The 13847-nt window shown below is 48.7% G+C and overlaps 8 non-coding genes across 8 annotated transcripts; all 8 read left to right on the forward strand.

The window, feature by feature from the left end:
• Positions 1-1988: 1988 nt before the first annotated feature.
• Positions 1989-2060, forward strand: TRNAW-CCA (transfer RNA tryptophan (anticodon CCA)). The gene has a single exon. It is a non-coding gene; the product is annotated as a tRNA-Trp (tRNA).
• Positions 2061-2610: 550 nt separating this feature from the next.
• On the forward strand, positions 2611-2682 carry TRNAW-CCA (transfer RNA tryptophan (anticodon CCA)). The gene has a single exon. It is a non-coding gene; the product is annotated as a tRNA-Trp (tRNA).
• Positions 2683-3223: 541 nt separating this feature from the next.
• On the forward strand, positions 3224-3295 carry TRNAW-CCA (transfer RNA tryptophan (anticodon CCA)). The gene has a single exon. It is a non-coding gene; the product is annotated as a tRNA-Trp (tRNA).
• Positions 3296-3845: 550 nt separating this feature from the next.
• Positions 3846-3917, forward strand: TRNAW-CCA (transfer RNA tryptophan (anticodon CCA)). The gene has a single exon. It is a non-coding gene; the product is annotated as a tRNA-Trp (tRNA).
• A 6855-nt stretch (positions 3918-10772) lies between these two features.
• On the forward strand, positions 10773-10844 carry TRNAW-CCA (transfer RNA tryptophan (anticodon CCA)). The gene has a single exon. It is a non-coding gene; the product is annotated as a tRNA-Trp (tRNA).
• Positions 10845-11394: 550 nt separating this feature from the next.
• On the forward strand, positions 11395-11466 carry TRNAW-CCA (transfer RNA tryptophan (anticodon CCA)). Its single transcript has one exon. It is a non-coding gene; the product is annotated as a tRNA-Trp (tRNA).
• Positions 11467-12007: 541 nt separating this feature from the next.
• On the forward strand, positions 12008-12079 carry TRNAW-CCA (transfer RNA tryptophan (anticodon CCA)). Its single transcript has one exon. It is a non-coding gene; the product is annotated as a tRNA-Trp (tRNA).
• A 550-nt stretch (positions 12080-12629) lies between these two features.
• On the forward strand, positions 12630-12701 carry TRNAW-CCA (transfer RNA tryptophan (anticodon CCA)). Its single transcript has one exon. It is a non-coding gene; the product is annotated as a tRNA-Trp (tRNA).
• Positions 12702-13847: the final 1146 nt, after the last annotated feature.

The following is a 13847-nucleotide window of genomic DNA, read 5'->3' on the forward strand; positions in this document are numbered from 1 at the left end:
GGGTCGTGGTAGGGGGACCCTGGTGGGGGCATATATACTGCACAGAGATAGATGTCCTGCTGGCCGCTGAGGATGGAGCTGCTTATTTTTATCCATATGTGATTAGTTCCACGTTTGGTAGCTTTTACGTGTTCTTTGAGCTCCTCCTTGTACCATATTAGTATGCCTCCTGAGTGGCGGCCATGTTTGGTGGTCTTATTTTTCTGGGCGGGCACTGAGAATTCCTTGTAGCCCATGGGTGTTAGGGACTCGTCATCTGCCCGGGTCCATGTCTCTAGGAGGATTTGAATGTCTATGTTTTTTAGTCTGTCTATGAAGTCTGGATCTTTTGATTTAGATCCAAAGGCTGAGGCGTTCAGCCCTTGTATGTTCCAACTACTGATAGTTAGTGATTTCATCTTCGGTGTGTAAACCTTGTAATGAGCTGTCCTGCAGAGGACGGGCTGGGTTCTTGGTTGGTTGCAGTGTGGCCAGGTATTGGTTTATGTGCATTGCTGTTGTGGCCATTGTAGTAACCGCATGCTCTATTCTCTTTATTGTCTCTATGTCGGTGCTCTGGGTTGCTCTGGTTGGCTTTTTCTTGATAGGTGGCATCTTTGGGGGGTTCTGTCTTGGATATTGGCGGTTGTCGGGTATTATTTCCATGACTCTTTGTTTTGTTTGTTGTCTAGGCCTGGGGGCTCTGTTGAGCACTAAGTCTTTGAATTCCTTCGCTAGGAGGCTGACGCCATGTTTATTGAGGTGTTTGTCATCATATAGGTGACGCTTATCTATGGAGGGGTGTTGTGCCAGGGTGATGCCTGGTGTTTGTCTGATTCTGGTCGCCAGCTCTTTGTTGATCCCCATGATGGTAGCTTCAGAGATGCCGTCTCGTGGGAGCAGAGATGACAGGATGATACTACTGTCTGGGAACTGTTGCTTTGCTTTCTCTGCTAGTTGGACCAGTTGGCCCGCTATCTGTTGGGGCTGGTCAGAGAGATCTTCTGTGCCTGTGTGTATGACAATGTGTTTCGGGGTAGTGAAGAAAGGCTTGCAAATGACAATGTTGGCTTTTTCAATGGTTGGGCTGTGGATTTTCTTGACTCTTTGCCGTGGGAAGAGCTTTCTTGTATTAATGTACTTGCCATTGGAGTCTATGATCAGGACTATATCTGGGTTTGAGGTTCTCGTTGTTTGGGTTCTCTCTGGCTCTATGTCTGGGGTGATGGGCAGTTCTGGGCTTTCTTGTGATGTTTGAGGCATTTCTGGCTTATTGATACCTTGATCAGAGTCTGTTGTGTATTCAAAATCATGATATCAATCAGAACGAGCAGATGATCAGCTTTTTATCGTTGATATTGGGTGTCAAAAAGGCTCTGTAAACAGTCGAACCTGAGACCATGTGACGCAACAGTAGCGCGGCTGACTCCAGATCAGAAGGTTGCGTATTCAAATCACGTCGGGGTCATCTGTGCATTTTACCAGGAGAGTTCCAGCATGAGACTGATGTTCCTTTCTCTACAGCTAATATGTCCAAACAGTCTTTCTACCGCTCGTGTAAAAAAGTCTTTCTTCAATAGTCGTCATTCAGTCGCTCAAGATCAGCGTTTAGTGATGGAAAAACGCTATTAAAGGGAGTCTGTCACAGAACCCAGCGCCGACGAGAGCTAGGTGAGGGTCAAGTGATTGAAAGAGTGCCATCCCCTTGCAAATTGCTGACTCCGTTGCCTAGCCCTCAAGGTTATAGTCAATATGTGCATGAGCCCTTTGGAGCAAGGAAGGATGTGAGGTTCACCTTTTCGAGCAACAGTAACGCCCTGGTGGCTCCAATGTGCTGATTTGCATATTGAAAAAAACAGCGTTAACCGGCTGTGGGAGGCAGCCATTCAAAAGGGGGAAGGAGTATCTGATTCGGGTGACCCTAACCTATCCGTTTGCTAGGGTTGTTGATTTGCTGGGTTCTGGTGACAGACTCCCACTAAATGGAATAAAAAAATAGCTCTTCTATCGACCTCGTGGCGCAACGGTAGCGCGTCTGACTCCAGATCAGAAGGTTGCGTGTTAAAATCACGTCGGGGTCAGTTCCCATCCTTTTCATCATCTAGGAACCCAAAAAGGATCAAAATACTCCGTAATAAGACTTCCAGGAAAAAATCAATGTGCGTGTTCCTAAACTACTATGTCCTGTTCCTTCTTTATTCTACCACTTGGGAGTCTTGGAAAATTGTCTTTCTTCAAAATTCCTTTATCGCCCACTCACAATCGGGATGTCGCCAATGAAACTTGCTGTTAAATAGGGTAAATGGAATGCCCATTCATCCACCTTATGGGGCATTGGCCGTGTGTCTCGCTCCAGAAGAAAAGGCTCCATTTTCAAATTATGCCGAGGTAGGCTGGGATTGGCATGATCGCGCCAAGCCAGAAATATGGTGAGTAGAAAGAACTGGCTTGTTTTCTGGGTATCGCTTTACACTGGCGGCAAGATATCAACGCATGCCTATTTTGATCCTTTCTGAATTGGGGTAATATTTCTTTTATTCAAAATCATGATATCAATCAGAACGAGCAGATGATCAGCTTTTTATCGTTGATATTGAGTGCCAAAAAGGCTCTGTAAACAGTTGAGTCTGAGACCTCGTGGCGCAACGGTAGCGCGTCTGACTCCAGATCAGAAGGTTGTGTGTTCAAATCACGTCGGGGTCATCTGTGCATTTTACCAGGAGAGTTCCTGCATGAGACTGATGTTCCTTTCTCTACAGCCAATATGTCCAAACGGTCTTTCTACCGCTCGTGTAAAAAAGTCTTTCTTCAATAGTCGTCATTCAGTCGCTCAAGATCAGCGTTTAGTGATGGAAAAACGCTGTTAAAGGGAGTCTGTCACAGAACCCAGCGCCGAAGAGAGCTAGGTGAGGGTCAAGTGATTGAAAGAGTATCATCCCCTTGCAAATTGCTGACTCCGTTGCCTAGCCCTCAAGGTTATAGTCAATATGTGCATGAGCCCTTTGGAGCAAGGAAGGATGTGAGGTTCACCTTTTCGAGCAACAGTAACGCCCTGGTGGCTCCAATGTGCTGATTTGCATATTGAAAAAAACAGCGTTAACCGGCTGCGGGAGGCAGCCATTCAAAAGGGGGAAGGACTATCTGATTCGGGTGACCCTAACCTATCCGTTTGCTAGGGTTGTTGATTTGCTGGGTTCGGGTGACAGATTCCCACTAAATGGAATAAAAAAATAGCTCTTCTATCGACCTCGTGGCGCAACGGTAGCGCGTCTGACTCCAGATCAGAAGGTTGCGTGTTAAAATCACGTCAGGGTCAGTTCCCATCTTTTTCATCATCTAGGAACCCAAAAAGGATCAAAATGCTCCGTAATAAGACTTCCAGGAAAAAATCAATGTGCGTGTTCCTAAACTACTATGTCCTGTTCCTTCTTTATTCTACCACTTGGGAGTCTTGGAAAATTGTCTTTCTTCAAAATTCCTTTATCGCCCACTCACAATCGGGATGTCGCCAATGAAACTTGCTGTTAAATGGGGTAAATGGAACGCCCATTCATCCACCTTATGGGGCATTGGCCGCGTGTCTCGCTCCAGAAGAAAAGGCTCCATTTTCAAATTATGCCGAGGTAGGCTGGGATTGGCATGATCGCACCAAGCCAGAAATATGGTGAGTAGAAAGAGCTGGCTTGTTTTCTGGGGATCGCTTTACACTGGCGGCAAGATATCAACGCATGCCTATTTTGATCCTTTCTGAATTGGGGTAATATTTCTTTTATTCAAAATCATGATATCAATCAGAACGAGCAGATGATCAGCTTTTTATCGTTGATATTGGGTGCCAAAAAGGCTCTGCAAACAGTCGAGCCCGAGACTTCGTGGCGCAACGGTCGCGCGTCTGACTCCAGATCAGAAGGTTGCGTGTTCAAATCACGTCGGGGTCATCTGTGCGTTTTACCAGGAGAGTTCCAGCATGAGACTGATGTTCCTTTCTCTACAGCTAATATGTCCAAACGGTCTTTCTACCGCTCGTGTAAAAAAGTCTTTCTTCAATAGTCGTCATTCAGTCGCTCAAGATCAGCGTTTAGTGATGGAAAAACGCTGTTAAAGGGAGTCTGTCACAGAACCCAGCGCCGAAGAGAGCTAGGTGAGGGTCAAGTGATTGAAAGAGTATCTTCCCCTTGCAAATTGCTGACTCCGTTGCCTAGCCCTCAAGGTTATAGTCAATATGTGCATGAGCCCTATGGAGCAAGGAAGGATGTGAGGTTCACCTTTTCGAGCAAAAGTAACGCCCTGGTGGCTCCAATGTGCTGATTTGCATATTGAAAAAAACAGCGTTAACCGGCTGCAGGAGGCAGCCATTCAAAAGGGGGAAGGAGTATCTGATTCGGGTGACCCTAACCTATCCGTTTGCTAGGGTTGTTGATTTGCTGGGTTCGGGTGACAGATTCCCACTAAATGGAATAAAAAAATAGCTCTTCTAACATTAAATTTTTATTAAGAATTTTCCAAGGGTTTTACAAAAGCGAAGGTGGGGGAGAGGAAAGGCAGGGGGAAATCAGGGAAACAATGCGAAAAAACTGGGGAAAAAGGGGTCAGGAAAAGGGAACAGGGGGAGGGGGAGGCGGACTCTGACGCAGCAGAGTAACAATGAACAATGCAGATCAGATAATCAGAGAAAAAACAAAAACAAAAAAAAGAAAGAGAAATGCAACAAGAACCATAATGCGTTGTAAAAGCATAACAAAAGGAACAGCAATCCGCAATACTGAAGTACTAACTGAGGTTATGCGAACATCAGAAAGGTAATTGACAAGAAAGAATTCAAGAAATAGGCAGGCATCACACAGGCGAGGAAGGGAAAAGAGCACGAAAGTCAGCAGAGTAATAGAACATGTTCCACAGTAGCCAGGTCTGATGGTGAAGTCGGTCATCAGGGCGAAGCATCGCCAGCATGTCCTCCATTGTGCGGATATGGAGGAACTCCTTAAGCCAGGAAAGGAGCGTGGGGGGGGACTGGGACTTCCACAGTCTCGGGATGACTGAACGCGCGGCTACCAACATAAACCCCAACAGCTTGCGAATAGGTTTCCGGAATTTGCGAGGGAAAAGAGAAAGAAGCAGAGGGGCCGGGTCATCTTCTAAAGCAACACCTGTCACCTGAAAAATAACCCCTCTCACACTATCCCAGAAAGGGCGAAGAAGGGGACATCCCCACCAGATGTGAGCCATCATACCTCGATCGGTGAGACATCTCCAACATCTATCAGAGGTGGTTGGAAAGATGGTGTGGAGCAGAGTCGGGACCCTGTACCACCTAGAGTGGATTTTATAGTTTGTCTCCTGAGCCTTGCAAGAGATGGAGAACTTATGGCACATCTCGAAGGCCGACGACCATACACCCGGCGGGAACACCACCCCCAACTCCCTCTCCCAGCCCCCCACGAATGGTGGTAAGCCACTCCCCGGACCCTCCAACAGGAAGTTGTATAGAAGAGAGACCGTATGTTCCGGTCGTGAAGCAGAGAGGCAGAGGCGTTCTAAAGGCAGTAGCAGTCTATGCACATTCTGCGACCGCTTCAAGGATAAATAAAAATGGGATAGTTGGGAACAGTGCCAATGAGCAGTTACGGAGTCCGGACTGGGGACTAAAGCCAGCAGCTCCGAGCGGGGAAGGAGAGTAGAGGCAGAGGAAACGTGTAAGCCGGAGGAGAGGATGGACAGGGGGGCGACCCAGAAAGGAGGAATTAAACGCCGCTGGAAAATCGGGGTTGCCCGAGACTGGAGTCAGAGGGCCGTCATTCTGGAAGAGCAAACGCATACCACTATAGATTCGACACACACCCATAGTCTGACTCGCTACGAACGGGAGCAAATAGGGCTTACAGTCCGTCCAAAATTTCCTGTGGAGCCAAGGGAGCGCCGTGAGTGGTATAGGGCTCAAAGACTCTTCTAAGGCAACCCAGAGCCTAGAGCGGGACGAATGGCGCCAGTCAAGAATACGCGTAGCGACTGCCGCAAAGTAATACTTAGAGCAGTCAGGCACCGCCAGGCCTCCTTTCTTTTTGGGTCAGGACAGAGTATTCCGAGCAATTCGAGGGGGTTTAGAAGACCAAATAAACTTACAAAAAGCCTGTTTGACCGCTGTGAAAAAAGAGGCTGGGAGAATACATGGGACCGTTTGGAAAAGGTACAATAGACGGGGGAGAACGTTCATTTTCAGGAGGTTGATCCCTAACCAGGAGAGACCCTTCGCATCCCAACGACCGAGATCAGATCGCAGCGTGCGCAGTAACGGAAGAAAGTTCAATGAATAGGTGTCTGACAGGAGAGTAGGAAGCTGAACTCCCAAGTATCGGATCGACTTGTGGGACCATTGGAAAGGGAAAGAGGCTCGCAGAGAGCTAAGGTCCGTCGCAGGTAGGGAAATATTAAGCGCGGAGCTTTTAGAGAGATTTATCTTATAATTACTAAAAGAGCTGTAAGTGTCAATTTCCTTAAGGATAGATGGGAGAGACGTAAGGGGCTGTGTGACAAAGAGAAGGACATCGTCAGCGAATGCAGAAACTTTTAGGTGTAGGTCACCTGTCCGCAAGCCATTAATATCAGGGTTCTTCCTAATCGCCACCAGGAGGTGTTCCATGACTAGGGCATATAATAGGGGGGATAGGGGGCATCCCTGGTGCGTACCATTGTAGATAACGAAGGGAGAGGAGAGGGATCCGTTGACCCGAACCCGAGCCTCAGGCGAGTTATAAAGAGCTCGGATACGAGTAAGCATAGACGGGCCAAGTCCCAATTGAAGAAGCGTGGCTTCCAAGAACCCCCAGTCCACCCTGTCGAAGGCCTTCTCCGCGTCCAAAGAAAGAAGTAACATAGGCGTATGCGAACGCTGAGCATGACGGATGGCGAAGAAGGCCTTCAGGGTATTGTCGCGAGCCTCCCTACAGGGGATAAAACCCACCTGATCCGGGTGAACAAGATCCCCCATATGTGGGCTAAGTCGGTTGGCTATCAGTTTGGCGTATAATTTAGCGTCAGTGTTAAGAAGGGAGATAGGCCTATAGCTGGAGCAGAGGGTATGATCCTTGCCCTCCTTAGGTAGGACGGTAATGTGCGCTTGGAGAAAGGAGGAAGGGAAGGGCGTATCAGAAGAGACTGAGTTGAAAGCGCGTAAAAGAGGCAGGAGCAGTTCAGCCTTAAGAGTTTTATAAAATCGAGCCGTGTAGCCGTCAGGGCCGGGGCTCTTACCTCCCGGAAGAGATGAAATACCCGCCTCTAATTCCTGTTCCGAGAACGGAGCCTCAAGCAAAGCCACGTCGTCACGCGACAAGGACGGCAAAGCGGTCTCCGGCACATATTGTGCTAATGTAAGTGCAGAAGGCGAAGGGGAGTGAGGGGGTCCAGGAGGGGAGAGATGATAGAGGGAGCTATAATAGTCCGAAAAGGCGGAAGCGATATCAGAAGTAATATGCGCGATGGAGCCCGACGGTTTCTTAATGGCCAAAACGTGGGAGGCGGCACGGCGATCACGTACAGCTCTCGCAAGAAGGCGTCCTGCCTTGTTTCCCCATTCATAGAAGGAGCGCTGCCCCAGCTGACGCAACCTCTGCTGCCCCCGCTCAAGGATAGACTTTATTTCCTGACGCGCGGCTGTCAAAGCGGCCAACGTTGATTGCTGAAGGGATTGTTTGTGCTGGGCCTCTAAGGACGCCAGATCCGACAAGAGTGAGCGGAGTCTCAAACCTGCCTCCCTCTTCAGACGCGCCCCGTGCCTCATCAAGACCCCACGAAGTACACACTTCAGGGCTTCCCACTGGATAGGGGGTGATGTAGCATCATTCGCGTGATCCTGAAGAAAGTGAGAGGTGGAGAGTTTCAGATCAGCTAAGCATTGAGCATCAAGAAGCAGAGATTCGTTCAGTCACCAAGTAGTAGAATGAGGACACGAGGACGGGGGACGGAAAGAGCAGGAAACAGGAGCATGGTCAGAGAGGAAAGTCAAGCCAATTGTAGAAGTGTCAACGAATGAAAGGAGACCGTGAGAGAGGAAAACGTAATCGATCCTACTATATAAATTATGTGGATGTGAGAAGAAGGAAAAGTCCCTGTCCAGAGGATGAAAGATGCGCCAGACGTCACACAAAAGCATAGAGCTTAGAAGCCTTCTAACCTTGTTAATGGCACCATAAGAAAGTTGGGACCTGCCCGAGGAGGTATCCAATAAGGGGTTAAGGGCCAGATTGAAATCCCCGCACACAATCAAATGGCCTTTAGCGAAATCTTGGAGGGTCGCAAGAGTAGACAAAAGAAAAGGGACCTGATCAGTATTAGGGGCATAAATATTAGCTATAGTATACAGTACCCCAGAAATTTCGCAGATCAAGAACAAAAACCTGGCATTTACATCAGACAGAGAATCTAGGACTTTGATCGGTAAATTCTTATGAAAGAAAACCGCTACACCTCTGACCTTACCTTGTTGGCTGCCACTGTGGAACCAAAGCGGAAAGTACCGATTCTTGATCGCTGGAGCACGATCGGACAGAAAGTGTGTCTCCTGGAGGCACAGAATCTGTACTTTGCGCTTGTGTGCATCATACAAAATTTGCGAGCGTTTCTCCGGGACATTAAGTCCTTTGACGTTGAAAGATGACACAGAGATATCCGCCATCTCAGGGGGAAGAGGAAGGGGGGAACAGGAAACGGGTCAACAAAATAGAGTAACCAGAAAAGGTCTAAAAGAGCAACAGACAAAACAGCAAGGGGGGACAAACAAGGAAAGGAAGAGGGTTCTGGAGTTACCCTCAAAGGGAACTAAGAGGGCCGGAGCACAGGTCTCCAACGGGCCCCGCACTGCAGGGACCAAACTATGTGGGGACGAGAAAGACAAGACGCAAGGCAGATGTAGGATGAAAAGAGCAAGCGAAAGGAAGAGAGAAATATAGACAAAGAAAAGTCAAGAGTCAGAAAAGGGGAGAGAAAGAGTAAAAGAACAACCCAGAGCAAGAATACTCCGGCTCCGACACACGAAATTTGCAACAGAGCTTATAGAGCAATAAGTACGGTGCAATAACAGTACTAAAGACATGAGAAAACGAAGATATGGGCAATAACAGTCAAATCGCAACATAACTGCAAAACAACCAGAGAACAGATATGGATAAAGAGTCTGTCAAAAAAGAGGAAGACAGCAACCACAGAGCAGCATGGTCAGTGCGGAAGCAACCGGGCCGAAGAGGACCACCGCCCGCGTTGGGATCTTTGGGAGCGGGGCGGGTCCCCGGGACGATGATCAGCTGCATCCCACTGCAAGCGAGGAGGACCGGTGTGATTAGGATCAGCCAAAAGTGAAGACCAGTCCGGCAACTGCAGAGGGGGGAGATTCAGGACTCGGAGGAAGGTCGGCAGGTCAGCCGGATGAGCCAGTGAAAGGATACGGTCCCGGTGGCGAACCTGGAGCGCGAAAGGGAAGCCCCAGCGGTATGGAATCTTACGATCCTGTAGGATGGACAGAAGAGGCTTCATGGCAGAGCGTTGACGCAGGGTGTATCTAGAGAGATCCGGGAAAATAGACAAATCATGGCCCTCAAAGGGCACAGTGCGGCTGTTGCGGACCTTCTGCATAATCTCCTCTTTGACAGCATAAAAATGAACTCTGCATATCACATCACGAGGTTTAGAGTCATCAGCGCTGCGAGGACGCAACGCCCGGTGAGCACGGTCCATTTCAATAGGAGAGCCAGGTGGGCGCCCCAGCAGAGAGTTAAACAGTCCGGTGAGTGTGGGGACCAGGTCGGCCGTTGGAACAGACTCAGGGAGGCCGCGTATACGGATATTGTTGCGGCGGTTACGATTCTCAATGTCATCCATGTGCGAGATCAAATTGCGCATCTGAGAAGAATGAACATCAGAATCCTGTTGCAGGGCAGCAATAGAGGAAGAAGCTGTAGATTGAAAGTCCTCCAAGGCCTGTACCCGTTGTTGTAGATCCGAAACGTCAGATTTCACAGCACGCAAATCATGTCGCCACGCGCGCTTTAGGTCAGAAGCAAGACTGTCCATATCTCTCCTACTCAGTGCTAGCAGGGCCTGCAGCTCCGGGTGTTTCTGTAGAGTAAGAGCAGCTTCATCAGGGGGGGGGAGGTGGGAAACAAAAGAAGGGGCATCTGCCCGCAGGGCCGTGTGAGCAGGAGTAGGCTGGGAGGGTCTCTTACAGGTCTCTGGAGGCCAGGAGTCCTCATCGGAAGAGGAGCCATCAGAGGGTGACTGGGGGCTCCGCTGGGCAGGATGTGGAGTATGGAGGAAGGATTTCTTATGCGGGGGGCTAGCACCCCAGTCAGCAGGGTCAGAGGGGCCAGCATACGGGGGGGGTGACCTGTCGGAGTTGAGGAGGAGTGTGTAGGAGAGACCCAGGGGTGCCAGCAGCAGCCTCACCCTGGGAGGGTGCAAAGGACTCCACTGCTACATCTGCTCCCTGCCTGGGAGCAGTTGGGGAAACGGCCACATCCAGGGCTTCACTCCCCTTAGAGTAGGACGCCTGAGGCTGTTGTACCTGAGAGAGTCCTGATGTCCCAGCAGAGGGAGCCATGCCTGCAGGCGTCCGTGCGCGAGTGTCCGGGATGGAGCTCTCCATATGCACGGAGGTGAGAGGAGTCTCCCTGTGTCTCTGGGAGCGCGTTTTGCCCATCGTGGAGGGTATTGCACCGGTGGATGTCGGAGCCTGGAACGGAGCTCGGTTCACAGGCATCCGCTCGCGTGCATGCCTAGCCACGCCCCTCCAAAATAGCTCTTCTATCGACCTCGTGGCGCAACGGTAGCGCGTCTGACTCCAAATCAGAAGGTTGCGTGTTCAAATCACGTCGGGGTCAGTTCCCGTCTTTTTCATCATCTAGTAACCCAAAAAGGATCAAAATGCTCTGTAATAAGACTTCCAGGAAAAAATCAATGTGCGTGTTCCTAAACTACTATGTCTTGTTCCTTCTTTATTCTACCACTTGGGAGTCTTGGAAAATTGACTTTCTTCAAAATTCCTTTATCGCCCACTCACAATCGGGATGTCGCCAATGAAACTTGCTGTTAAATGGGGTAAATGGAACGCCCATTCATCCACCTTATGGGGCATTGGCCGCGTGTCTCGCTCCAGAAGAAAAGGCTACATTTTCAAATTATGCCGAGGTAGGTTGGGATTGGCATGATCGCGCCAAGCCAGAAATATAGTGAGTAGAAAGAGCTGGCTTGTTTTCTGGGGATCGCTTTACACTGGCGGCAAGATATCAACGCATGCCTATTTTGATCCTTTCTGAATTGGGATAATATTTCTTTTATTCAAAATCATGATATCAATCAGAACGAGCAGATGATCAGCTTTTTATTGTTGATATTGAGTGCCAAAAAGGCTCTGTAAACAGTTGAGCCTGAGACCTCGTGGCGCAACGGTAGCGCGTCTGACTCCAGATCAGAAGGTTGCGTGTTCAAATCACGTCGGGGTCATCTGTGCATTTTACCAGGAGAGTTCCAGCATGAGACTGATGTTCCTTTCTCTACAGCTAATATGTCCAAACGGTCTTTCTACCGCTCGTGTAAAAAAGTCTTTCTTCAATAGTCGTCATTCAGTCGCTCAAGATCAGCGTTTAGTGATGGAAAAACGCTGTTAAAGGGAGTCTGTCACAGAACCCAGCGCCGAAGAGAGCTAGGTGAGGGTCAAGTGATTGAAAGAGTATCTTCCCCTTGCAAATTGCTGACTCCGTTGCCTAGCCCTCAAGGTTATAGTCAATATGTGCATGAGCCCTTTGGAGCAAGGAAGGATGTGAGGTTCACCTTTTCGAGCAACAGTAACGCCCTGGTGGCTCCAATGTGCTGATTTGCATATTGAAAAAAACAGCGTTAACCGGCTGCAGGAGGCAGCCATTCAAAAGGGGGAAGGAGTATCTGATTCGGGTGACCCTAACCTATCCGTTTGCTAGGGTTGTTGATTTGCTGGGTTCTGGTGACAGACTCCCACTAAATGGAATAAAAAAATAGCTTTTCTATCGACCTCGTGGCGCAACGGTAGCGCGTCTGACTCCAAATCAGAAGGTTGCATGTTCAAATCACGTCGGGGTCAGTTCCCGACTTTTTCATCATCTAGGAACCCAAAAAGGATCAAAATGCTCTGTAATAAGACTTCCAGGAAAAAATCAATGTGCGTATTCCTAAACTACTATGTCCTGTTCCTTCTTCATTCTACCACTTGGGAGTCTTGGAAAATTGTCTTTCTTCAAAATTCCTTTATCGCCCACTCACAATCGGGATGTTGCCAATCAAACTTGCTGTTAAATGGGGTAAATGGAACGCCCATTCATCCACCTTATGGGGCATTGGCCGCGTGTCTCGCTCCAGAAGAAAAAGCTCCATTTTTAACTTATGCCGAGGTAGGCTGGGATTGGCATGATCGCGCCAAGCCAGAAATATGGTGAGTAGAAAGAGCTGGCTTGTTTTCTGGGGATCGCTTTACACTGGCGGCAAGATATCAACGCATGCCTATTTTGATCCTTTCTGAATTGGGGTAATATTTCTTTTATTCAAAATCATGATATCAATCGGAACGAGCAGATGATCAGCTTTTTATCGTTGATATTGGGTGCCAAAAAGGCTCTGCAAAAAGTCAAGCCCGAGACCTCGTGGCGCAACGGTAGCGCGTCTGACTCCAGATCAGAAGGTTGCGCGTTCAAATCACGTCGGGGTCATCTGTGCATTTTACCAGGAGAGTTCCAGCATGAGACTGATGTTCCTTTCTCTACAGCTAATATGTCCAAACGGTCTTTCTACCGCTCGTGTAAAAAAGTCTTTCTTCAATAGTCGTCATTCAGTCGCTCGAGATCAGCGTTTAGTGATGGAAAACAAAGGATTATGTAGATAATCTTGTTTCCCTTAGTCCTAACAGCGGCACAATGTGGGGTATTTCGTGCCCCTGTGTGCTGGTAGGACAGGCGGAATTTTAATTAGCCATGTATTAATTTCACATGGCTTGTTCCCTTTAAGAGGGCACAGATACCTCCCCCCTGTGCGTAAATAACAAGTAATAATACATACATTCCAAAATAAACAACAATAGGGGGGGAATCCTTGTGCCGCTGTTAGGACTAAGGGAAACAAGATTATCTACATAATCCTTTGTTCCCTGTCGTCCCTACCAGCGGCACAATGTGGGGAAATAGCAAGTAATCCCCATAAGGGTGGGACATTAAACACAAGCAGAATGTAATACAGTGCGCCCGAAGGCAGTAGCTTCTGAGCCATACCGATCAAGTCGGTAGTGCTTCACAAAAGTCAATTCTGAAGACCAGGATGCTGCTGCACAAATCTGGTCCAAGGTGAGAGCCTTGACCTCTGCCCAAGAGGTCGATACTGCCCGCGTCGAATGGGCCCTTAGGACGGTCGGCGGAGGTAAGTTCTGACTCACAAACGCCAACTTGATTGCTTCCTTCACCCAGCGAGAGATGGTGGCCTTAGAAGCCTTGCGGCCTTTATGGCCCCCTACATAATTTATTAACAAGTTCTCAGATCTCCTGAAAGCGCGTGTGCGCTGAAGGTAAATCTGCAGGTTCCGGACTAAATCTAGGGTATGCCACTTCTCCTCCTCAGGGGAAGTGGGCACGGGAAAAAAGGTTGGCAAGCAAATGAGCTGACTCACATTCGCCCTAGAAGAAACTTTCGGCCTGAATCCTGGCAGAAATCTCAACTGAACACGGTCTTCAAAGAAGGCAATGTAAGGAGCTTCCGATGAGAGTGCTTGAAGCTCCCCTACCCTTTTTGCCGAGGTGATAGCGAGGAGAAAAGATACCTTATAGGTCAGCCACTTTAGATCCACCTCCTCCAGAGGTTCGAATGGA

This window comes from Leptodactylus fuscus, chromosome 5, assembly GCF_031893055.1.
Source record: "Leptodactylus fuscus isolate aLepFus1 chromosome 5, aLepFus1.hap2, whole genome shotgun sequence".
In the NCBI taxonomy this organism is placed as follows: domain Eukaryota; kingdom Metazoa; phylum Chordata; class Amphibia; order Anura; family Leptodactylidae; genus Leptodactylus; species Leptodactylus fuscus.